Source organism: Pyrgilauda ruficollis, unplaced genomic scaffold (genome assembly GCF_017590135.1).
Source record: "Pyrgilauda ruficollis isolate IOZ18807 unplaced genomic scaffold, ASM1759013v1 scaffold2, whole genome shotgun sequence".
NCBI lineage: Eukaryota > Metazoa > Chordata > Aves > Passeriformes > Passeridae > Pyrgilauda > Pyrgilauda ruficollis.
In genome coordinates this window covers 26,378,921-26,403,153 of record NW_024519206.1, presented here as the reverse complement: position 1 = coordinate 26,403,153, position 24,233 = coordinate 26,378,921, and the positions used below count along the sequence as shown (strand labels likewise).

The window sequence follows — 24,233 nt, the reverse complement described above, 5'->3', positions numbered from 1 at the left end:
ACAAAGTGAGATAGTGTTAGGAAGACACAGAGAATACAAGGGTGCAATCAGAATGACTAGCAGCTAGTACAGCAGTGCCTATAAATCAGATTGTCTAAATAAATGATAAGGTATGATTTTTACATTGAATCTGGTTTTACTTGAAAAAATGGTAATATTTCTACTAGAACGTGTAGCCTGGAAGTTATTTATGGGTGAACCTTTCTTCATTCTGTAGGTGAAAACAGCAAATGCACAGCAATGCTGTCATCCCCCTTGAAACTTTTCATTTCATTTAGATACATGTCCTGCCAAGTTTTGGATGAATTTTCTACCATAAAAATAAAGTTCTCTAAAAATCTCTGAAGCTACTTTGGGTATATAAGTAAACCCTAGTGGGAATTTCCCCAGCGGGAAAATGCACTCCATTTCTAATTACACTTCTAAAATTTGTAGACATGACTAGTGTAGATAAAAAAGAGGTACCAGAGATTAATTTGATTGTGTAATAAATTCCTGAAGAATGAAAAGCAGAGCTTTCAAAATATGAACCCAGATGGAGTGAAAAGACAGAACGTGATGGCAATGGCCACGTGGCAAGTGCAATTGGGCAAAGAGCCCATTACCATTGGCTTGCTACAGATCAGAGCTGACCAGTGTACCCAAAGAAGACACAACCAGGGTCAATAGGTGCCTCCCTAAATTAGGCTCCAGAAACATCTGTTGCTGTTGGCACCAGAAGTTTGCTCAGCCACTGTGGTATGTGTACATCAGAGAAGTCAACTGAGCTGTGGCAGAACCAAATTGCCCCAGGATTTACCCTTTGTGCTTGAGTAACTCCATGTCCTCTCTGCAATGGTGGCCCCGTGAGGCTGAGGCAGCAGAAGCTTGCTGTGAGACAGAGGTGACCACTCCAGCATCCAGTGAAGCCAGAATGTTGCTTGTGGGAAACAACTCAGACATAACAACCATTCTGAGAGGTCTCCAAGTGCTGGCCCAGGAGTGGGGCTTGGGACTTACCCTGGAAAAGGCCTGGGGTAAAGTTCAGCAGTGGCTGATGAAATTGAGACTGAGGAAATGAAGTGTTTGGCCTCAGTAAGAAGAATAGGGATAGTTCTGGTGGGTTTTTGATGGAGTAATCATTGAAGAAGCCTGATTTGCAACAGAATGGCAACAAAGTGAGTTTAAGGACTAAAGGCTGGTGAAGGAAACTGCAACAAAACCATTGCTTGGTCACAGGATAACACCTTTTTTAGTGTTTACGTTTTCCCAGATGGAACACTCAAAAAGCTTGCAAAAGACCCACAATGCCACCGGTTGTACCCTGCCTTTGGTTTTCATGCTCAATCCTTTCCCCACCAGTATACAATGATGTGTGAAGGCTGAGTCTGAGCTAGTAACAGAGGTGTTTAGGGAGTCATGGATACCCAGGAAAGGGCTGCTGTTATTGGGCCTTCTTAACCAATAACTCAACCCAAAAAATATCCTTCCATGTCTGCAACCATGTGGTCCCAGATCCCACATACAATAGACTTCCCATCCCCTGTGTGATGCATGGTCCTCTAGCATGGCACCTTGGAGCAACTGAGCAGAACAGAGGGATGCAAATGGCATTTGAAAGTGGAAGAGCAGGAACTGAGACCTATTAAATGAAAACAGAAAGAGAATTGAAATATAAAGAAAATTTCCCTCAAAACATGAACTTTGTACTGAATATTTCAATACAGGCTATGCAACAAATTGAGGTAGCATTGCAGTCAGAAATGGATATGTAATCTTTATGCATTCATTGGAACGTGAAAGGCTTAAAAGTGCTGTAATATTATAGTCTATGGCCTTTATTGGAGGCAGACAAGACATGCAATGGTATGACGTTTAATTTGGAAGGGAACATATTTTCTGGTTCTTTTGTACTTTTTAACTTAGGTTTTGTTTGGGAGAAATAGTCTAGTTACATTAAACATTTATGCTTTGTGAATTTACTCAAAAGAATTGTGTGAAACCAATACAGAAGAGGAGATCACCACTCTGCTTGGAACAGGCATTAGCATGAGAGTTCTGGACCAAACAGAAGGAGTGTGGCAAATGTACTGTGCTGCAGCAACATGATTTGTCATTTTTCTAGCTGTGTACTTAAGCAATGGCAAATTTACACAAACCCTTAGGTTTTGCTTTCTGACTGCAAGAATGAATACAATGAAGGAATAATTCTGGATAAATTTATTTTAATTGCCATCCTGTCAAAATGGTTAAAGAATTTATCAGCTTCTGAACTGACCATATAACAAGTGGGGTCAGCCATGGCAACACTGGTTTTAGTAATTCTCCTGCCTGCAACATTATGGGTGCAAAGAAGAAGAACTTTCTGGAGAAGTTGTGAAATCTAGAAACATTCTGTTGGACAATTTGACAGAAAACAATAGTATGCATGGAAATAAAATGCTTTTCTAGGCTTAAAAATAGCCAGCATTAAACAGGTGATACTGCACAGGTCTGTCACTCTATGACTATGTAGTCATAGAGTTTATTACCCAACACTTGTATTCTGATGTTTCCATTTCTTAATAACTCAAATTGCTTGCCAAACATAAGGAAACTTAAATTCCAAAGATGATCCGATGCTGTGTCAAAGAGGAATCAATCATTTTACAATAGATATCCAGGAAATCTCAGTGTGAGGCAATGAAGTCTCTGTAACTGAAGGCAGAGGCCAAATGATTTTACACAGTTCTTCAGCATGATTCAGTTTTCCAATACCCAGTATCTGAAGTAACCATAACTGTTTCATCTTGAACATTACTGTTTCTGAATTTGCAGTGTTGGAATATTTACCTTTCTTCATTTCCAGCTGTCAATTGAAGATCTTGTTAGTGGCTGACACTTGGGAATTTATATGCATGAAGGATGTTAGCCATGAGTTGGTCATGGATTAGATTACCCATCTGCATCTTCTGTGTGCACAGTCTCCCAGAGTCTCTCAGGCAGGGAGGGATCCCAGGAAGTCTCTGCTCAAAGAAGGGTCAGAGCTCACTTCAGACCACATTGCACAAGCCTATGTCCTTTTGGGCTTTGAAAGTCACCAGGGCAATGCCCTCTTCTTGGTATCCTCCTCCTGCACCCCAAGATGCTACACTGAGGTCCCACCCCAGATCACCCTGCCAGGTTATTTTGGCCTGAGGAGCCTTGCTGAGCAGTGCTGTACAGCTGAATGCTCAGGCAGCTTTAGAACACAGACGTGCAAAGGCTTCCTCTCCTTTTGGGTCATGCCTTCCCCATGTCTCATATCATTATTACTGCTCAATGCCCTGGGGAAGGGCATCTCAGGGAGGGCTAGCAGAGACCTATGGAGTCTCCCTGTTGACCTAGAGAATTATATTTAAGATTGGAATGTCTCTGGGGAGTGCTTACACACCACGATCATAATAGTAGCACAGTGAACCTTGTGTGTGAGAAGAAAAGATTTAAAGGAGCCAGAAATAAAGACAAGTTCCATTAGGCATTTGCTAGAAGTGACTCGTCCTTGTTTTCCACTCTTAGAGCTGTGGACTTGGACAGACAACAGAGGAAACCTTCCCTTCCCAGAAATTTTAACCAAGCTGAATGGATTTCTGTGAGACAGCTGAAGTGGCTGACAGTGATGGGAAAGATAATCAATGCTAGGGTGAATGCTTTGCTTCACTGACTCAGACATTGCTCAGTTAATGTTACATTCAGCACTTGCAAGATTCCAGCACAACCCTTGTGGCTTTCCCCACTGGTTTTCTTCACTGAATCGCCATTCCTGGTAGGGCTGAAGTGGAAACAGGAGAGAGGCATGCACCATCAGATGCAAGTAATATGGACCCCACAACTGAGCTTGCGCTCCTTGATAAAGTAACAGCAAAAATTTATAAACTAGGCATGAATAAATTCAAGCTGGAAAGTAGGAGCTGTCTAACTGTTAGAGTAAGGGGATCTTGCAACACCCTATTCATAGGAGCAGCGGGAGGCAAAACAACATGATTATTTTTAAGATGGAGCAACCCTGTTCTTGTGAAAGGGAAGTGTAGTAACACAAGGACCTGACCTTTGTGGTCCAAGAAAACCTAGTGCTCTCTTGATTGGTAGGAAAGGTGAATTTATGCTTATTCATACAGAGAAAAACAGATTATTTTCCCTTTATTTTGTAGATGATTATAATGGATTCATGTAATGTGAGTGAGTGAGGAAACACTCGTAGCTTCAAATGTGGAGTACTCCTCCAAAACAAGGAATGCAGCTGCTCCATTTTTAAATGTGACTTGTGTTTAGTGAAGCCTTGGGAACATTTTTTTTTTTTTGCCTAATTAAGCATCCTCTATAACCATGTTTGTTGAAAAGTGTCATATTTCTTGGCTCTTTGTTTTTTACAAAAAATCCCAGCAACAAAACCTTTCAAAAGCAGATGTGTTACACTTATCTGCTATTGGGTAAACAAGTTGTGGATTTTGGGGTTTGTGATTTCGTGACCTGCTACCAGTGTTTAAGACATGTCATGAGGTTTCAGTTTGGCTCATTCACACATATAAAATCCACAAATGTTAAAAATGTGACTGCCAGAGCACTTACCCTTGTCTCTTATAATGCCAGCCCCAGCCCTATTTAAGAAGGGTAGCAACAACCTCCCCACATTTCTGTGTGAGTGTCCAACCAAACCTCTTTCATTTCTGGTGGACCTTCTCCTAAGGGTGGTCTGCAGCTGCTGGGCTGAAAATTGGTGATATGCTACTTATTGTCACGTTGCATTTTTGGAAATTCTATTAATTTCCAATATGAAATACCAGTTAAGATGGTCCTTCTACAGAAGGTCTAAATTGCTGCTGTCCACCACAGCTACTAATGATCTTTTTCTGAAATTTAATTTCCCATAGTTGTAGATTTTGTGGGCAAAGCAAAAGCAATCGGTGTCATACATCTTAAATATAACACTCATAAATAAGGTGGAGAAGTGTGGTCAAGACAAACTGAGGATTCTGGGGAGGGGAAAAGCTTCAAGAAAACCACATAATCTGTGGAGTCAAAGGGATCCAGTGAGCAGAGTTTCACAGGGATTTAACCTGAGTCTGATACAATGCAGTATTTCCAGGTCTGACCCAAAGACAGAATAAGGTATTATACTAAATGTGCAAATAACACCAAGCTGGGGAGAAGTACAAGGTTAGACCTCAAAGAAATCTTGCCATATTGGAAACACATTATGGAAACAAAATGAAACAAAACATTTTTTAACAGGGACAAGTGTGGGGCGTGCAGACATTGAGTGGAAACCAGGCAGCACACCAATAGGAAATGGCCCACAAGCTGAACATGAGTAAACAGAATTGTAAAGCTGCAAGAAAAACAAAAACTGGGCTCCATAGAGGATGGACAATAAGAGACATGGATGGAAAAGCCCAATCATTGTGCTACAGCACAACCACAGCTGAAACTGTGTCTAGCTGGGAGGCTTGCACACTAAGAAGGACGTAAGTACTTGGAAGGAGTACAGAGAAGAGTAATGACAAAGAGCATGAACCTAGAAAATAAAGTCTTGGAAGAAAGATTGGGTTTAGTTGTGTTTTTCCTGAAGAAGGAATGGCTAATCAAGAGCATCACAAGTTTCCATACCAAGAAAAACTGCTGATAAGGTGATGAGAACAATTATTTTTCATACTCATAGGGTAAGAACAATGTCTATGGGTTGAACATCAGCTAGGACACTTCTAGGAGCATGGGAAGCAACGAATGAGGTAAATGGCTAGAGGAAAAATATTCTGGAGACTTCTAGGAGCAGTCTGGTTAAATGCTGATCAGGAATGATGCAGCTAGAACTGACCCAGTCATGGGACAGCAGAGATGAGTTAAACAGCCCGCTGAGGTGGAAATCACTGACCTGGTAAAACAACAGTTGGAAATATGGGTGACAGCTCAAAGCTATTTTAAAAATGAGCTCATGCCACTTCAAAGAAATGACAGCTTCACAGCTCTTTTTCATGGCTGCCTGGAAATTCTGGGCAGTTATACTCTGGGGAGATGGGGCTGTATGATGCCACTTGAGAGCAATTGACAGAAAATATGCTTTAATTCTTGGTAATAAAAAGTTTTATTGTTTGGTTTAGTCACTCTCTTCTCACCATTGTAACATCACCAGGACAGCATTAATTTCACAAGTCTTAGCTTGCAGTATTTCACCTTAAGATAAAGAGAAGCAGTGAAAAACAGATATGGGTTTACTTTGGATTGGTGTACATTGTAAAATACATGCAAATTAAGGTACATATGCAAGAAAGAGCACTGAACTGAACAGAAATATGCTTCTTAAGTAACTTCAGAGGCTGCCATCAAGCATTACCACCACTTTGGGTATATTAGTATGCTTGAGTTCCTTTCAGGTACCATTCTGGTTTCACATAACAATTGCAAGACTTGGTGTGTTACAGGGAAAAAATGTTCAGGATAAAGATCCTGTGGTCCACTGAGCCAGGTAATCAAAACTAGAGCTGCTCACAGCAACTCTTTGTGAGCTACTGTTCCCAAAGGTTTTGTTAGACAGGGCTCTCTCATATTATGAAAAGACCAAGAGGGGGGCATTTTCGTAAGTCCCAGAAATACATCTTTGGGCCTGTGTTTATGTGAAAAATTGTATGTGGCATGTAGTGAAACAGTGTCCCAAAAGAGCAAATGTGCACAAAGATGTAACTGCAAGTTCCTTCTATCAAACAGGTTTTGGTAATGACTTGGGACAAGAAACAGTGTCAAAAATCTGTGGGGAGTTGTGAAAAATAGCACATCCATAGCTTTTGATTAAAAATACTCTGATGCTACATATACCCACTATTCTTTTATTCTATTTTGATGTTTTTGCATAAGATGTTTTTCTGAGGACAGGAATTGTGCCTTTGTTGAAAATTTATTATGAATATTTACTCATTAAGATTTTACAAGGAGCAACAAAACAACAAAACAACAAAAGTTGCACAAAGATACAGCAACATGGAAGGATTTGGTTAATCACAGAATTACATAGTCTTGTGGTCTTCCTCATGCATTATACCAGAGCAGGCTGCTACAACAGAGATGAAAGAGATTTCCTGAGTGGTATTAGCTTCAGTGTCAGCAAAACCATCAAATTACATCCCGCAGGGGAAGGTATTGCTGAAGTGGTCAAGATATTGAAGATCTAACAGATTTACAGAGCTGCATAAGCAGGTTTTTACATAAGATTTCTAGACTGAGATGTGCAAATCCCTGGAATGCTTTCATTGCAACCAGATGGTACACAAGACGGGAAATGTCAAGTGTGAAACCATTAAGAGAAAGAGGTCAAATATCAGCCATCGAGGTGGTAACATCTGGATGGTCAGTAAGCTTGTGTGGGAAGAAATTCAGAAGCCTGTTTGATGCAGTATTTAATTTTCAGTTTAAAGAAGTTTATTGATGATGGAAAAAACCCATTCACTTCTTGCACTATCAAAATCAAGCAAGTTTTTTTGTTTTCTAAACAAGTTTCTTTAATGAATAGCACCTTCTACATTTGAGTGTTGAAATTTTCCATCTCTTTGATGATTAACAGAATGAGGCTGATAAATCTGTCTTTCAGCGCCATAATGCACTCTGTCTCCTAAACCTCAGCATGGTGGCCTCTTTTCCCCTCAAATCTTTCAGAACAGTGAAACCATAAAATAATATTCACTGTCATGTCAGCACTGAGTTAAAGCTGTTAATGGAAAAAAACCCTTATTTCACAGGGTTCTGTAAGAAGAAGTTTCAGGTGATGTGAGTAATTTTACTTGGGCATTTATGCCACTTTACATTGCTGCTAACAGTAATAATCCCTTGACTGCCCTCACTCAGTGCCTGGAACTTGAGAACATTTTCATGTATTACATGACAATTTCTATTGACTTTATTCTCCAAACATCAAGGCATGATGAAAATTGTTTCATCAGCTTGAAATCTGACAGTCATTAGTCTGAGTTTCAGACCAACAAAAACTGGAAAAGTGATGATCAGAAGTGCATGGTCTTCCAGGCACATCTGGCACACTTCTATTTCATGTAACTTTTTGAACTTGCTGCAATGCAGTTCCTTTGGGGAGCTCCTCATGTACGAAAGGATTATTTTCTCTTTCTTTTATTTTATTTTGGAATAATAACAAAAAGATATTTGCAGAGAGCATTGTCCAGTTTACAAATGGGATGCTAAACCATCAATCGTTCACGTAATCTGCCACTGTAGATTCGGGAAGCCAAAAAATAGTCTGAGTCAGCCAGGTCTCTGAGGTCCCAAATTGCATTTATTTTCCTAAACTCATGCTGAGCTCAAAAGGAGTTGAGCTGCCTAAATAATTTTTCTTAGTTTTATTGGTAAAACCTCCAGACTGTTTAAAACTCGTGTTCCAGATAATAGAAGAACTATAAGCCCATATTTTTATATTAGCACATAAACCCATCTACAGATAACATGCTAGTAATTATTTGGATAGCGGCAACACTATCAGACAATAAATCCTTTGTCGCAATTTCGGTTAAAATAATCCTGTTCTCCTAACCAATGCAAATGGAATTTTAAAAAAATAGACCTCTGAGGGAGAGTTTTAACGCCTTGCTTGGATATGCTACATTTCTCAATAGGAATCGGAAGGTGAAGCCCTTCCCTGTAATGGATGGAAACAGACACAACGAACAGAACGGCAGAAAGAGACAAATTTCTCTAAGTAGCTGGGAAGCAAAGGGTGCAGGAGGAAATATTTTTTTGTCTTAAAGCTGGTTTGAAGCAGTTTTTGAAAACTTTTTATGCTTTAATAATATGGCTGGGGGAGTGGGGAGTTTTTGCCTAGAATAAAACTGGAAGAATGATTCACCGCATGTCTGCAACTGTTCCTTGATCCCAGTTAAGTTTGACACCACTAACACCTATGAGTCAGCGGAGGCTCTTTGGGATGTGCTTTGCCTGCCCTGTTTTGAGACTGTTGCAGTAGGATCTTTACCCAAAGCTGGAAACTGGCTCCCAGCATTGCCTGTGTCAGTTTTTCCTACCCACTATCAAATACCACCAGCCTCCACCAAGAGAAGGGATCTATTACTACATCCCATGATCTCTGCACTACAGCTGTACTAGTCTATACTTTACTGTCTATGTCCAGGACCTCAATACTGTTTATCATCTCCCTGTAGCCAAGATAACAGATGTTCCCATAGGGATGTTGGGGCACAGTGTTGAAGATGAACATCTGGAGTGGTCAACATAGCCTAAAAAAGGACAGCTGTCATAACCAGCAGTCATGCCATGTGAAGGTTTTGTGTGTCATGCTTGGAGGCTCCTTTATTTTCCTTAATTATTCATGTGCTCTGTTCTTAAGTTTAAAAAACTATTCTGCTTCTAAAATTATATGATGTAATTTGGAGATTTGACAAAGTAGAAAATAAGGGAGCTCTTCCATGTATGATACCATGTTACAACCACATCTTATACGTTTCTGTCTTGTTTGGTTCCAAGATTGCTCAATCTCTGAGCTGCTTCAGCTCGGTATCTGGACTTGGCCTACAACTCCTTAGACAACTGTTACCACATTTAAATTTTTGGCTAATGGACAGGCATCTATCTTCTGGTGCCATTTTCCAAAAAATATCATGAGCAAATGGTAATGGGAATACTTGGAAGCACATTGGATTGTTTTGCTGGCTAAATTTATGCAGAATTAGAATGTTTTACAGCAGTTCTCGTGACTCCCTTCAGTTGTACACCTACACATAGCTGCTTGTTGATTTGGGGTTTTTTTGGTGGTGAGACAAAGCTGTCAATTTACCTATTACCTATCTTACCAGTCTTATCTATACTGCAGAGAATGTACTGGTAGCTGCTTTGCAGAAAAAAAAAAAATCTCAGAGCCATTTTTCTCCAGGTTTAAGTACCAGCCACTACCTACAATCAAAAATAGTTTTTATATATGGCACATGGTCTTCTTCTTGGAAAAGAGATGTTAGACAATAATATTACCAAATAATTCAGTATATGTAGAAGCAAGATTTACCAATAGGAGCAGCAAGTCAGCAATGGATCTGGAACAGAGGACATGGTTTTTATGAGAAAGCAAGCATGGATTCATCTTCCAGATTTCACTTCAAAGTACTAATTTTAATGTGAACTGATGGACAGTGCTAATGAATAATCCAGATAAGAAAGTTTTCAAATAAATCCTCATGTGTGTAGTGCTTGTCTGTAGGTATTGATTGTAAGAAGTCAACACTTAAAGTAAGACCAGCTTTGGGAAATACAGAGTAGGGTGTTTAGGAGACATTTGGCAGATGCTTAAAGAACTCAGCAAAACTCTTCAGAGGAAAGATTATCTGCTGAAGTTTTCACTTTGCAAAATCTTGTGAGTAGTTTTACATGCCAGTTGGTCTGAGTAAGCAATACCTGGCAGTGATATCACCTGGAAAAGCAAAGATTAAGGGGTTAGTTAACATCCATGTCAATCACACAAAACCATTGCTGTTGGTGATAACAAGTTTCTAGTGCAGAGGAATGGTTTTGTTTCTCAGCTGTTTACTTTGGACTGATTTACCGTGATGCACTTCATCTCCACCTGATGCCTTTCCCGAAGTGGAAGACAGCACAGGATTCAGGTCATAGCTGGGTATGGAAGGCAACATCTTTCCATCACATCAGACCCATCTGCTGGAACCAAAACACTCATCTGCTGAAAGTTCTGTACAGTTTTGTCCTATTGGGTTTTGTTTGTGAAGCCTGGAGCAGGGTTGTAATTATTTATCTTGGTCTCTGGCTCTTCCTGTGGCATTCCTTTTACAGTCATGGTCAGAACTGTGTTCCTGTTCACTGATAGAGGATACAGTTTTCTTGTGGAGATAGGGAAAAAATCCACTGGCATTTGGCTTTCTGGCTTTCCTGAAGGTACAGAGTAACTGTTGCATCTGAATTCAGGCTATACAGAAATGCTTTAGCTGCTGTCTCTTTGATTTATTACTGATTGAACAAAAACAGTGTCTTGAGAACATATTATTTATTTTTAAAAAATCAGCACAAAACCCCCATGTTTTTGAAAATCCTATGCAAAGGATTTTTATTTTTATTTTTTGTTTTTAATTGACTTCAAAATTTACAATCTTGAAGGCTGACATTGAGCACATCCTGCCCTGCCTTAGTTTACACTGCCCTTGAACTTCCATCATGTCTTAAAAAATGAGGGAAAGGTACATCAGTTCCTACAGTCATGCTCTCTTTCATTCATCAACTCAAAAAATTTTCTAAAAATGACAAATGCATTGTTATTTAAAAAATAGGTATAAGAAAATGAGGTCAAATTAAAAAAAAAAAATTGTTCCTGTACTGAAGTCTGGGATTCTTGTATTTCTTGAAGCCCCACTCTCCCATTTCTCTACTCTTCTAGAGCTTTGAGAGAAAAAGATTGGAGCACACCAAGCTAGAACTTTGGAAAAGTTATTTTAACCTTTAGGGTAACTTTTTCAGTGTTGTAATTGCTGTTCTCTCAGGTTTTACCATGTGATAATTAATTTGCAGGAAGTTTTGGATGTCTCAGTGTTAAAATATTGGGTTTGTTAAAGCAGGAGATTGCATATTGCTAAATTTGCAGAACAAAAAGATTCAACAGACTGGTTTGTTTTCAAAGAGTATGTAAAAATAAAGTTTAAATATTATCAAAAGTTTATTTGAGAAGAATTTAAAAATACTCCTGCCAAAAAAAACCAAAAAACATTTAGAAGCTGATGGCAAGGTCAATATTTAAAGTTCTTATTCTTTAACTTTCTTAGCAGAGTCTTTTCAGTACAAACAAAGACACCCTATAATTAGCCATCCCCTCGAACTGTCCTGTTGGATTTTCTCTCTTGTACTTCTTAAGAATGATCATAAGACTTCATGAAGGAAGGCAATATTTTAATATGACAAAAATTAAATAAGAGTGATGAAGGTGAAGCACTTATTCCATTAAAGGGTCCTATATTATAAAAATAAATGGCCTTTTAAATAACACACAAGAATTTCCTTTCAGACTGGTCTTGTGAAATGTAGTGGCTTTGTCTCTGTTGCGGTTTGGGTTGGAGGCCGTTTGGTAAATAATACGTTTTTTTAGTTCTTGTCCAATTATTCCTTCAGATGCAGTCTCATCTAGGGTTCCTTATGGGGCAACAATAATATTGCAATAAATGATCTGTTTTCAATGCAGAAGGAAATGGATTTTAGGAAAAGACATTCAGCTACACCTAACTTTTGCTGCCAGCTGACCTGCAACTATTTTTCCATCCAAGTGGGCCATTAAAAGAACTTCTAAATCAGTATTTTATCAGTCCATAAATCACCTTATAATCCTGCTGACAGGTGCAGTCCTTGAAGGCATCCCCAGCGGCCTGGGGATATGCATGTCATTGCCAGCCCTTTGTGGCCAGGTTACAGACCATCAGAGGAGAGGAAAAAGCAGCCCTTCATAGGGTCATTAGAAAGTGCCTATTGTCAGGGATGCTCAGCACTTCCCTTTTATTTTAAAGGTGTATTAGTGGTGGTGCTGACACTGGAGACACTTCCTGAAAGGATCTGTATCATTCTTCCCATCTGGTACAGGCTTTCTGAATCTGGGATGATAAATACCCAAAGGCTTCACTGCAATTCTTTTATTGCTATCTGCAACCATAGCACAAAGCTGCAAAAATATTTTTGCTGCACTGAAGAGTTTAAAAAGAAAATGTTAAAAATGTGTGTTAGAAAATGTGTCTGTTTTGTACACAGGAACAAGAATTTACAGACATGAGACTAAAGTTGCTCTTGGTTTCTTGCCTGCCTGAGGATAACTGATCTACCCTGGCCAGAAAAGTTAGGGCTAGAGTTTATTGCCTTGTATTGTACAGTATGGCAACTTGCACATGGAAACTTCTTAGGTAGTTGGAGGAAGTGAAAATTAAATCTGAAGAGAATTCTTGATTTCCTTAATTATATATCCAGGTGCTTTACTTAGTTCAGAGGTAGATGAATGTTTTACTTCAGCTAGAGGAAAATATTTCCATATTAAATTACTGGTTATGAATTCAGAATGTGAATTTAAATCAGTCACTGAGGTTATGTTTGAAGAAACCAAAACCAAGGTTTAAAACTTTAGGTTTAAAACTAAAATTTGCCTGACTTTTCCAAATCTCTGTTCTCTATACTCCCAAGATTTATACCGTGGGGTTTTTTTCTTTTTAAAGTTGTCCATCAATTTTGAATATTTTAATAAAAAAAACTAATTGCAGCTTTTACAGCTTTGATTTAGCCAGTGCTCTCAGGTAGCTGAGGAAAATCTGTAGAGACATTGAGAAGTGAAGCAGTTCACACCTGTATACCAGCCTTGATGTTGTGTTTCTGTGTCTGTCACTATAGAAGTAAAAGGCTTTCCCCAGTCTAAACCATAAACTTTTCTGCCTTGCTGCATCCAGAATTGGAGTATTTGCTGCAGAAAGTTGAAATTTCAGTTCCAGAGGATGTTGCTCAGTCTAAATGACAGTGAAAACAAGTAAAGTAAATTGAAATTATTTCCTCTGTTTTCTGATCAACTCTGATAACTGCATTTGTGTTTTGTGATGTTTTGAAAATGTCATTAGACTTTAGAAGACCTGACTTTTTTACCAATGTTTCTAAAAATGCAGCTGGTGCTGTTTAAGTTGTTTCCAGGATAGAATTATTCATAAAGATCCTCCAATAAGAGACCATAAATTACTCCTCATTTTACAAAGTCTGTCTACTGGTTTACCACACTATGTCTGGGGGACTTCATCTATTGCAGATGCCTCTTCATTCTTTTATGTGACAAAATAAGGTTGCCTTCTGTAATAGATCAACATTTCATTCCCAAATTTGCTTGAAAATTAGACAGCTTTGTTTCAAAGGGAAAATAGCAAATATTGTAAAATACTGATGAAAATAGGAAAAAGTCTTCAAACCTTCAACCCTCAGATTATTTGGTAAATAATTTGCCATATTGTCCATTCTTTCTACTATCTCTTTGAACACACCTGAGGGACACTTAGAAAGGGACTAAGGTGTAGGAGTCAATAGCCCAGACTTTGTAAACATCTGCAGATGAGACAGCAAGGGTGGTAGAGACTAACATTTCGACATGCAAATACCCTTGGAGTCAGGAAGAGGAAGGTGCTTCCTAGGATTTTGAGCTGTAGGAGCTTTTGGTGCATACCAGAACCAGCAGTCTCCTTGAGTGTCTGAGACTGAGTGTCTTGAGTGTCTGAGTGTCTGAGAAGTACCTGTGTGGGCAACTGGCATCACTGACCCACCAAAGAGGTGATGTCCTGTCTGAGCTGGCACAAACAGCAGGCAAAGAACGATGGTTGCTGTCCTTCACTCCCTGAAGTCTGGTTATAGTTAGATTCAGCCAGGACCTCTGAAGTGCTCAGAGAAAAGTCAGAAAGCAGCAGCTGAGATTTGCAGCAAGGCAGATGCTGGATGTAAGGGGGAAAATGATCCACTGTGTGAGTGGCGCAGCCCTGAGAGAGAGAAAGCTTCATCCTTGGAGATGCATTGTTTGGAGAAGCTCAAGACACAGCGGGATCTGGCCCTGAGTAACTTGAATTCCTTTTGGAGTTAGCCCTGAACTGAGCAAAGCTTGACTTGGGGGCCACCAGCAGTCACTTCTAGCCTCAGCTATCCCATGAGAAAATCACTTTCATGTAAAACACCCAGGTAGGGTAGATGTGCAAAGACTGAAAAAAACATTCTCACACTTCAGAGAGATAAGGTGAAAGAAGAGAAATGGCTTCAGAAGAAAGGTTTAGAATAGCAATCTTGTTCAGATTCTCCAGTTATAGAAAACAGTCTGTAAGGATGCATCTCAAGAAAGTGCATCTCAAGGATGCACTTTCTGCAACATATAATGAAAAATCAGTTATCTTCTGAAAGGATTTAGTTCAAATCCTTAAGTCAGCAGCACACTGACAATAGTTAGTACTGTGCAGCTGAAAACTGTTGGATATTCTGGAAGGTAATCCTCTTCCAGTTCATTATTGCATTGTGGGTTTCATTTTCATTTAAGAGAAAGCCCTTGTTAAAAAACATTGACTGTGTCTGTAACAATGATACTATAATAAGTTTAAATGAGTGCCTTTTTTTTAATCCTCAAAAATGTACTACCTTTTTATCTCAGAAAATGTTTTCCAAAAGTAGGTTTGTCGTTACTTTTACTTTGCATGTTGTCTCACAGAGAAAAAAAGTCATTGTAGTGAAATAGGAAGACACAAATCTATTTTTAAGTCCATTAATTAACATTTTAAGGCTGAAAATATTTTGAAAAGACAGGCAATCCTCTCCCAAACTATAGTATAAACAAAGCTGCCACAGTCTTCAAAGCTGACATAAGGCTAGGCTTTATGAACATCAGTGGAGGCTTTCTAGTCCTGTACTAGATATGGAAACATAAATTATCAGTTTACTGAATTTAAAGTCCCACCTAGAAAGAAAGACAATGTTTGGTAAAATCATGACTTAAATGCAAATTGAAAACTTGACTCTATGAAAGTGTTCCTCATGAGTGATGATTTTTTTTATACTGCTTAGGTTTAAAATTCCTCAGAAACAGTGGTTAAAATGTTTTAAGTGCTAAATTACAAGTTAGCTTTCCAAACTAAATCAACTGGATGGTACAGGAGATTGCAAACCAAAGTTTGCATCTTTTCCTTGAGACACTGATCCAAAGCCTGTTGAAGTTAACTGGAATCTTTCAAGCGAATTCACTTTGGGCCTTGGAAGAGAAACATTATGTAAAAACTTTTGCCTTTATAATCACCTTCCACTTCCATGCAGGATATGCAAACAAAGGGGAAACTAAGAATTGGATAAAAGCTTCTGAGTGTTGTGTCTGAGAGGCAGTAGTGACATGTGATAAATATTCCATTTCAGGGCTCTGGCAAACAAATGTTCACAAAATCTGCAGACAAGCATGGACAGCCACCTCTGCTGCTGTATGCACAGTCCACCCTTTCAGGCTGGAGACCTTACAGGGGCACTGGGTCGTCCTTTGCAAGGGCAAAGTCCTTCTGCCCCAAGCCCCCTGCAGCCCCCTCACTCCCACAATTAACACATCTATAGGAGATACCTGTGATGCGCCCAGGGTTGACTTTCCCTTACTGGTACCTCTAGGTATCTGTGTGCTGAGTTTCACCTCTTTGCTTGGCATATTTGCACTGCTAAGCCTGATCCAAATATTTCCAAGTCATTAAAGTATAGTCCTGCATCTTACCATAGAGCACAACAGTCTTAGCTCCATCTCATTCAGCCATTTGCAATGTGCTTTGAAGTCAAAAGGCTACCTGAAATTAAGATTTTTTGATGCTTAACTGTCTTTTAGGTACTGGTGTCATATGACTATGAGCTAGATTCTCAATTATTTTCTTTTTGCATCAACACAGATCAGTTTTACACAGGCAAAATCCCAAAGCATAAAGCCAGATGCTGCTGCTGGGAGCAGGAAAGACAGGCAGGAGTGGGGTTTATTGCTCTTGGGACATGTCCTCTCCATCCATAGCCCAGACACTGCAACCCTCACCTCTTGGTCAGCACTTTGCATTTCCATAGCACTTTACATCAGTGTGGAGCAGGGTTGAGTGTACTTTGTGTAGCAGGGTCAGAGCTTGGTGAAGAATCAAGTCCTGTCAAAACTTATGTATTTGCTAATCACTACAACTTCATAGTGTTGAAAAGTGCATTAAATTGTAAAATATTTTTGCAGGACTGGAGGCTACCAGACCCCATGCCAGGCATCTGAATCCTTTAACGGATTTTCCTAATGGCAAAATTGAAAGTGTAAGACTGTGCTCCTGTCAGCTTCTGTAACAATGAGAAGGTTTCCCAATAGATTTCTGGGGATTTTGATCAAATTCAGTGGCAGCCTTGGTAATAAATGGTCAAATGTAGTTCAATGATTTTTGAAAACCTCTTCTGTGAAATGACTAGCTAAGGCACTGAAACACACTCCTTATCCTGCTTCTTTCATAAGAAACACTCATGCAGCAAAGCCCTGCCACCTGCTGCTGAACTAGCTGCTTCTTGGCCCCTCTGAAAAACTTCTCCCCTCTTTCTTAATACAAAATTTATGGTTTGGCTCCTTTTGTCCACTTTGTTCTGAAGATTAAACCAAGGGTTGGGGTGCAATGGCACAAGGGTCCCTCAGACAAAATTTTGGTATAGTACCATTTGATTATTATGCATGATCTCTAAACATTACATACAATTCTTAGCTCAATCTAAGGTTTATTGTTTTGTTATTGTAGTTAACATTTTACTGTAGGAAACCTGAGCGTGGGACCTCAGCTGCAATGAAAGGATGTTTATGGTAAACTTCCCTTCCCTAGTTTCCTAATTTACCCACTCCTAAAAAGCCTGGACCTTCACAGACTAATTCCTTTGTGCAGACCTGGATGAAAACTCTCAGTGTAAAGCAACCTATATGATGAAAAATATGCAATTTACAGCCTGAAACTAAATTTGTTTAATATGTTGCTTAAAACAACCATTTTCTAGCTTAGCTGTTGGAGAGGTGGAGGTGCTAAGACTAACTACAGCCTAGTTTTACCTATTGTAAGAAGTCAAGACATGAGACAGACATAAGACTAATGTGGAAAAGTGGGGCTGTAACTTTACTGGAACTAGAAAGCTGGCCACAGTCAAGATGCTCTCTGGGCTATACCTCTTAGGAGTTTCCTAATCCTTGGATAAAACACCAAATCTAGGTTAAAAGCTCCCCCTTGCTTCAGGAAGACAGCCAGAGAGATTAGGCTTGGTGTCAGGACCTACGCCCAGCTGCTCACTTTGCTCAAGGGAGCCACGTGGCAAAGGCTCTTCTGCTGCAGGGCAAGATCCAGATCTGATCTCTCTGTGTAGAGATCAGTCCTTGGCACTGAGTCCTGGATTAAACATTAGCTTAAATATTAGCTACCTGCCAGTCATACTCTTAAGAGCTGGCTTTTCAGGAAGACAAAAGCACCAAAAGCACCAAAGAGAAATAGGGAAACATTGACAGTGGGCACACAGTCAGAGGAATGCTGTCTGGGCAAAATACAAAAAGCAGCAATAAAATGTCCTGCTGCTGTGAAGCTTTCCCATCCCGCCTCACGGAAAGCAGGCTAAAGCCAGAGAACCCTCTCTGTGAAGAAGGTGGAAAATTTCACAAAGTGAGAAAAGCTTGAGCCTTTGTGAAGAATCTGGATTCACCCTCCCAAGTGCTGCAGTAGGTGATAGACCTGAGCTGTCATGGGACCTTGTCTTGTCCCACTGGTGTGGACCATCATGGGGTGTTTTGGAGCACCTTCACCATCCCACTTCCCTAGGCAAGCCTAAGGAAAGGAAAATCCCTTTGGGAAACTTGTCTTCTTTGGCATGCAGGAGTGTCTGACCATGAGTTGCAAAGAAACAATTGTACATTCACTGACAATCTAAAGCACTGTAATTTTAGGGACTTTAACCCACTCTAATTATATTTGGGAGCATTCTTCTTGAAATTTGGATGTTTGGGGCTGGCGAAACAGCCTCAGTGGATGACATTTGGCGCTTCCTGGATTTTCCATGCAAGGTAAGCCAACAAGCCTGAAGCAGCTGGGGCAGGCCAAGTCCTCTTCCCTGTTGTGCAGATTCATGATGTGCCAAGGAAGCTCCACAAGCGGAGACTCAAAGGTGAGAAGGCAGTGGGGGGGGATGAAACTTTGGCTACTCATTATTTCACATCATTTCAAATGACTCTTAACATCCAGGAGGAGAAAATACAGTGAAAATCTCTCCCTGCAAGTGCAGGACAGTAAACACAAGACCTTTCTACTGAAGTCCCAACACATGGTGGTCCTTTATTTGGATGAAACTTGTCTCCCACGCCCTCACCGCTGGTGATAAATAACCCCAAATTTGTCCCAGAAGTGTCGTACCTGGCCATGTGGAAAAGCGCCTGCTTTTCCTTTCTGCGGAAAGAGGAGCAGATTGGGTTGTGGTTACTGATCCTGTCTGCGGCTGAGGGCTCGCTGATGGAGGAGCCTACATCCAGCCTTTTGCGATGCTCCTGCCTTCCAGAGGTGGCTGGCAGAAGTTGCTGATGTCTTTGGCTGCCCTGAGTGTCCCTCATTCAAGGTCCTGCATGCAATTCCTTTCTCTGCCAAGTGGTTAAAAAAAAAAAAAAAAAAAGGGAAAAAAGAAGAAAAAAAATAATTAGACTTACACTTAAAAAACCAGTTTGGAAAATATGTTGCTTAAAATCAACCCCCATTTAAAAAAAATTAGTTCAAGATGTTGTCACTTCCCGAGCCAGGAGACATTGGGAGCACAATGCAGGAAGCCTGTCCAGCCCCTGCACTGCTGTCTGACAGGGACAAGTTATTATAGTGTGGGTAAGATTAAAAAAGGTTCTGAGCACCCAGACAAAATTTTCCTTTGTCTCTGTGCAGTGTGCGTGCAACCCAGTCTATGACCTGCACTGACCAGGGGATGGAAAAGAGGTTCAAGAGTTTTACCTCTATGAAGTCATTTGTTTCAGACAAATTGCAAACAGCAACACAGATCCATCTGTGGTAAAGACTATTTCTGCCATGTTGTCAGTGGGATGTTGCTAAACAGGGCTGCCACAGACTCTCTTCACCCCCCAGGCCACCCTCAGGGGATCAAACTGTCAGGGAGAGATGCAGTAGGATGCTGACGCCAAGCAATCACAGAATCATAGAATGATTTTACGTTGGAGGGGACATTAAAGATCACCTCATTCCAACCCCCCTACCTTGGGCAGGAACACCTTCCATTAGACCAGGTTACTCAAAGTCCCATCCAACCTGGCCTTGAACACTGCCAGTGACGGGGTGTCCCCAGGTTCTCTGGCAACAGGTTCCAGTGTCCCACCACCCTCACAGTAAAGAATTTCTTCCTAACATGTGATCTAAATCTACCCTTACCCTAATTCAGGAGGACCATGAGTCAGCTATGAGAGACACAGGAATAATTAAATCATTCAAGTGAGCAAGCACTGTGCTCTGTGTGTCTGTGTTTGTTAGGGTATGATACACACTCCAAAAGCACTGAAGCATGTTATCTGTTATTCTGTTACCACAATATCTGTGTTCCAGCATGACCATGCAATCACAATTTATTTTAGAATTGGGAAAGGAGAGGAGGAATAGCTTTTTTCTCTTTAGCACTTCAGGACCAGATCCAAATCTCTCAAAATCAATGGGCACCTTTCCAATGCTTTCATTAGGTTTCAGCACATACCCTAGCTGCAGTAGAACAAATGGGGATCATTATTTAGGCAGATAAACCTTCCATCACCTTTAACTAGCAGCAAGTTTCAGTGTGAAAGAGACATTATTCGTATTTGGGAGTCAAAACATCGCTTGCTAACGCTCTAACAGCACTGTGAGATAAGGTGCTTTTGGAACTGAACATTTCAAGGAGATACAAACTGGAATCTGCAGTGCGTAAGCTGTTGCTTTCAGGTGCCCTTATGTTTTCTTTCTTTTTTTTGTTCCTCATTTCCTTAGCTTCAGCTTCCCCTTTCTTTGATTTATCCTACAGTCTTCACTTCAGTGAGGCAATGCTCAGTGTACAGAACATGAACCTCAAGTTGAGTTTCTTCGTTTTAAGGCAACTCTAATTTGACCTTTCTCCATTTTTTTAAGCTTTGCAGCTCTTTTCAGCATCTTGTAAATTAAAATATATGGTATTGTAGTGTGAAATAAAGGTTTATAAGACACAATAAAAATTTGAAAATTTCATTTTCAATGTATATTATAGTAGACAGAACCACTGACAGAGGTATGCTAATGGCTGGATGCAATAATCTGAAAGGTTTTTCCAGACTAAAAAATTCTCTGAATCTATTAATAAGTTTAGTAAGTGTATGATTTAACATGATTTTGTAATTGTTTATATCTGCAATTAGAACTCACCGATTTTTTTTCTCAGTATTATCTGTATACATTTCTGAAGAATAACAAAACTGAAGTTTAAAGGGTCCAAAATATACTCTAAAGTAATTTTCACATATAGAATGCATACACAGCATTGAAGCTGGATCTCCCCAGATTGTCTGTAGAAAGCACTTTATTTCTTTTGATTAATGTTATCAAAGTCTTGACTCTAATTTTTGAAAGTGAATGCCAGAAGTTATGTTTCAAGAGAATTTACAGGTAATTCAAATATTAATTTTTTGGGTTTTTTTTCAGGGATTGAACATTTAATAAACCAATCTTTGATAATATCTTTAAAGTGCTTAAATGTGAATTTAAGAAACTGAATTGTGAAAGCTGAGTTTGTTTCATTTAACAGTTTTTAGAAAGGATTTTTTTCCTGTAAATTAAGATACATACTTGTACATTGACAAGATTTCAATTTCATAAAGTGGTTTGAACAAACAGAAGTATTTTTCCCCTCTTATTTAAAGATGATACACTGCAGAGATTAGCAAAACATGTTATTTGCATCCTCAGATTTTGGTAGAAGAGAAAATATTTATTTTCTCATCAAAGTAATAGATGGCCCATTTTATCATCTGCTGTAGGAGTATTTGATCCATATTTAAGTAAATGAAAAGCACGGCTACAGACCTACAGGTCTGAATTTCAGATCAGTTGATAAAAATACTCCAAGAAATCAGTTATGTGATAAAGTAGGATAAAAAAAAATCTAGGAAATTAATCACTTCAGGACATTTCTATCTACAGGAAAATGCATAGCAACTTTTGTTAAAATTTGCAGTATAAGGCAATCATACTTGTAATAACAACAAAACTTTGGAAACCTGAATCTACGACTTCAGGGGTTTTTTTTTGTTTTACAGATACTGAGCATAAAAATTCTTGATAAACTGAAATATTTTGTTTATTTCCATTAGAGAGATATGAAATGAGCCACTAAGTCTTTGACCTAAATGCCTGTTTGCTTGCGTATGTTATCTCCAAAAGACAGAACAAAATGTTATCGGGCTATAGGTTATTTTTCAATGTGTGGGTTACTTTCAAAATTAAATTTAAAAAAAAAAATTCTGCTTGGTTATATATGTTCATTACCTAGTGCCACTTTGCCCTCTTTCATATGTCCATTTTTCACTTCAAAATAGGATTCACTACTGTCCAAAGTTTCTTCCTAAATTCAAAATATAAGAAAAGAAGGTCAGAAAATAAGAGATTAACCATAACTTCTAACACTATAAATCCATTCAAGCATAAATAGCAAGGCGATTTGGTTTCTTAATGTTTACTGTGACTTTAAAATGAGTAGTAAGGAATCTCCAGTGCTGTAAAATTGCAGATTATTAGGGGTAATGAGTATCAATCAGAACTTACATGTTAGAAATTGGGGCATAAAGCAGGCCAAAGCTGTGCTGGCTCTGAAGAAGTAAGGGTTAGGAGCAAGACTCATTGAGTTTATGCCAAAGAAATTCTCATTTGAACAAAACATTCCACAAAATCCACTGTACCTTGTCTGTGTTCCAGCAGCTTTCACAAAGGCAAGGCACCACAGTGGGACATTTTCCTGCTCACCCCATGCAGTCTGGTGCTGAGCATGTCAGACTGAGATGTGGGATGTTGGGTGCTACAATGGCAAAAAAATGGACAGTCGTTGCCTGGGAAGGTAAAGCTTGATAAGGAGTTACCTTGATGGCCTTGGGTTAACCTGTGGGCTTGACTTTGAAAATGCCCTTTTGCAGTCCTCCAGTGAGGGTTTGGGTCTTGTTTTGAGTTCATTTGCCTTGAACAGATGAGGAACTTGGTGTCATAATGTCCTAGAGTTAGCACAGCATTATACTCCATATTTTGGAGTAGATTATCTCAGTTTTGCCCAGCTGTGTTCACATTTCCCTCTTGGAATCCTTGCAAAACTCTGTGTGGCCTAAATTTGAGTCCTCTCAAGGAATTTCATGCAAATGGAACTGTATCCAGATTATTAGCAGAGGATGCCACCATCTACACTGTATGGAAACCTCAAGCAGGGATCTCTTGGAGTTGCACACATGCCTGTACATGCATTACAGCTTGGGAGGCCAAAGCTTTTCTGTTCATCATGTCAGTATGACCTTTTGTGGTGCACTGAGGTTTGACCCAGGGGCCCTGTGCCCCAAACAGGACACCCAGGCAACATCACAGAGCCCGTGAGCGTTGCTGACAAGCACTGAGCAGAGCATGCATAAAGAAAATACAATTTGTGCTGAGCACCAACACTGAGCCTTGGCCTTAAGAAATGCACTTACTGGCAGAAGGCTGCTGTTTGCTTCCGCTTTCTTTTTCACTGCAGCCAAGTCTTTCATCTCAGTGAGTGCCACCCCTGAGCAGTCTGGCAGTGCTCTTTGGGGGCTGCTGAGATCCCAGCAGCCTCCTGCCAGGAGTTCATTAATTACAAGAGCAGGAGCGCTGCCTGTGTGCTGTGCCAGCGTGTGACTTCCAGGTCTTTGACGGTGTGTGTTTATGCAACTGCAGACAGCGCTGGCGTCGGCTGCGCCTCGCAGGGTGACAAGGAAATGACAGTAAATTCAAGGGCGTGCTTGTTCCTCGCTTACGTGAAAATATCCTGCCTTCATCATGCCAGAGAGGAGCCAGTGTCAGCGCTCAGAACTGTGAGGTCACTTCCCCCATATCATGTCACATGTCTCCGGGGGTACTTGCATGGACAGACCAGCAAAGCTGACAGATTCACATTTTGTTTCAGAGGCAGTTCACCATCACTCTGCTGCTGAGGTCAGTGGAAATGGAGACAAGACTGAGCCAGGCAGATCCATGGAGACAAGACTGAGCCAGGCAGATCCATGGAGCCCTCTCATACGGCCCTTGGAGCTGCCCAGCTCCAGGAGGGTTGCTTTCCTGGATTTCAGAAACAGAAAGTAGTACGCAAGAGTCAGCGACTTCCTCGGTGCCAGCCAGAGTAGCTCCGCTGGATGCTGTGGACTGACACAGTTTTGCACTGCACAAAGATCTGGAGCAAGTTCTTCTCAGCCTCCTGGTTGCTATGAGTCACCTAGATTCCAACTGAAATGTAAACCCATTCTAAGACAGTTTAAAAATGTAAAATTAGTGCTTAGTTTCTTGGCTGCTAGCATCAAATCTGGCCAAGGCAGCTATCTGTAATTTTAGAATATATCGAGAAGATTTATAGATCTCATGAAAACACTCTTTTCCATCTCCCTGGAGATTTAGCCTTCCGCTTGCTTTTTAACTTCAGCCCATCTTTAGATCCTGTGGAAACAACACTAAAGCTAAACGCAGAACAAAAATGAGCTC

At 40.0% G+C, this 24,233-nt stretch overlaps 1 long non-coding RNA gene across 1 annotated transcript; it reads right to left on the bottom strand.

Annotated features, from left to right (window-relative positions):
• LOC121353207 lies at positions 1 to 23,190 on the bottom strand. The gene is made up of 5 exons (XR_005955055.1): positions 22,439 to 23,190; positions 22,029 to 22,104; positions 18,906 to 19,126; positions 2,812 to 2,984; positions 1 to 1,621 (listed from the first exon to the last, which is right to left on the bottom strand). It is a non-coding gene; the product is annotated as an uncharacterized LOC121353207 (long non-coding RNA).
• Positions 23,191 to 24,233: the final 1,043 nt, after the last annotated feature.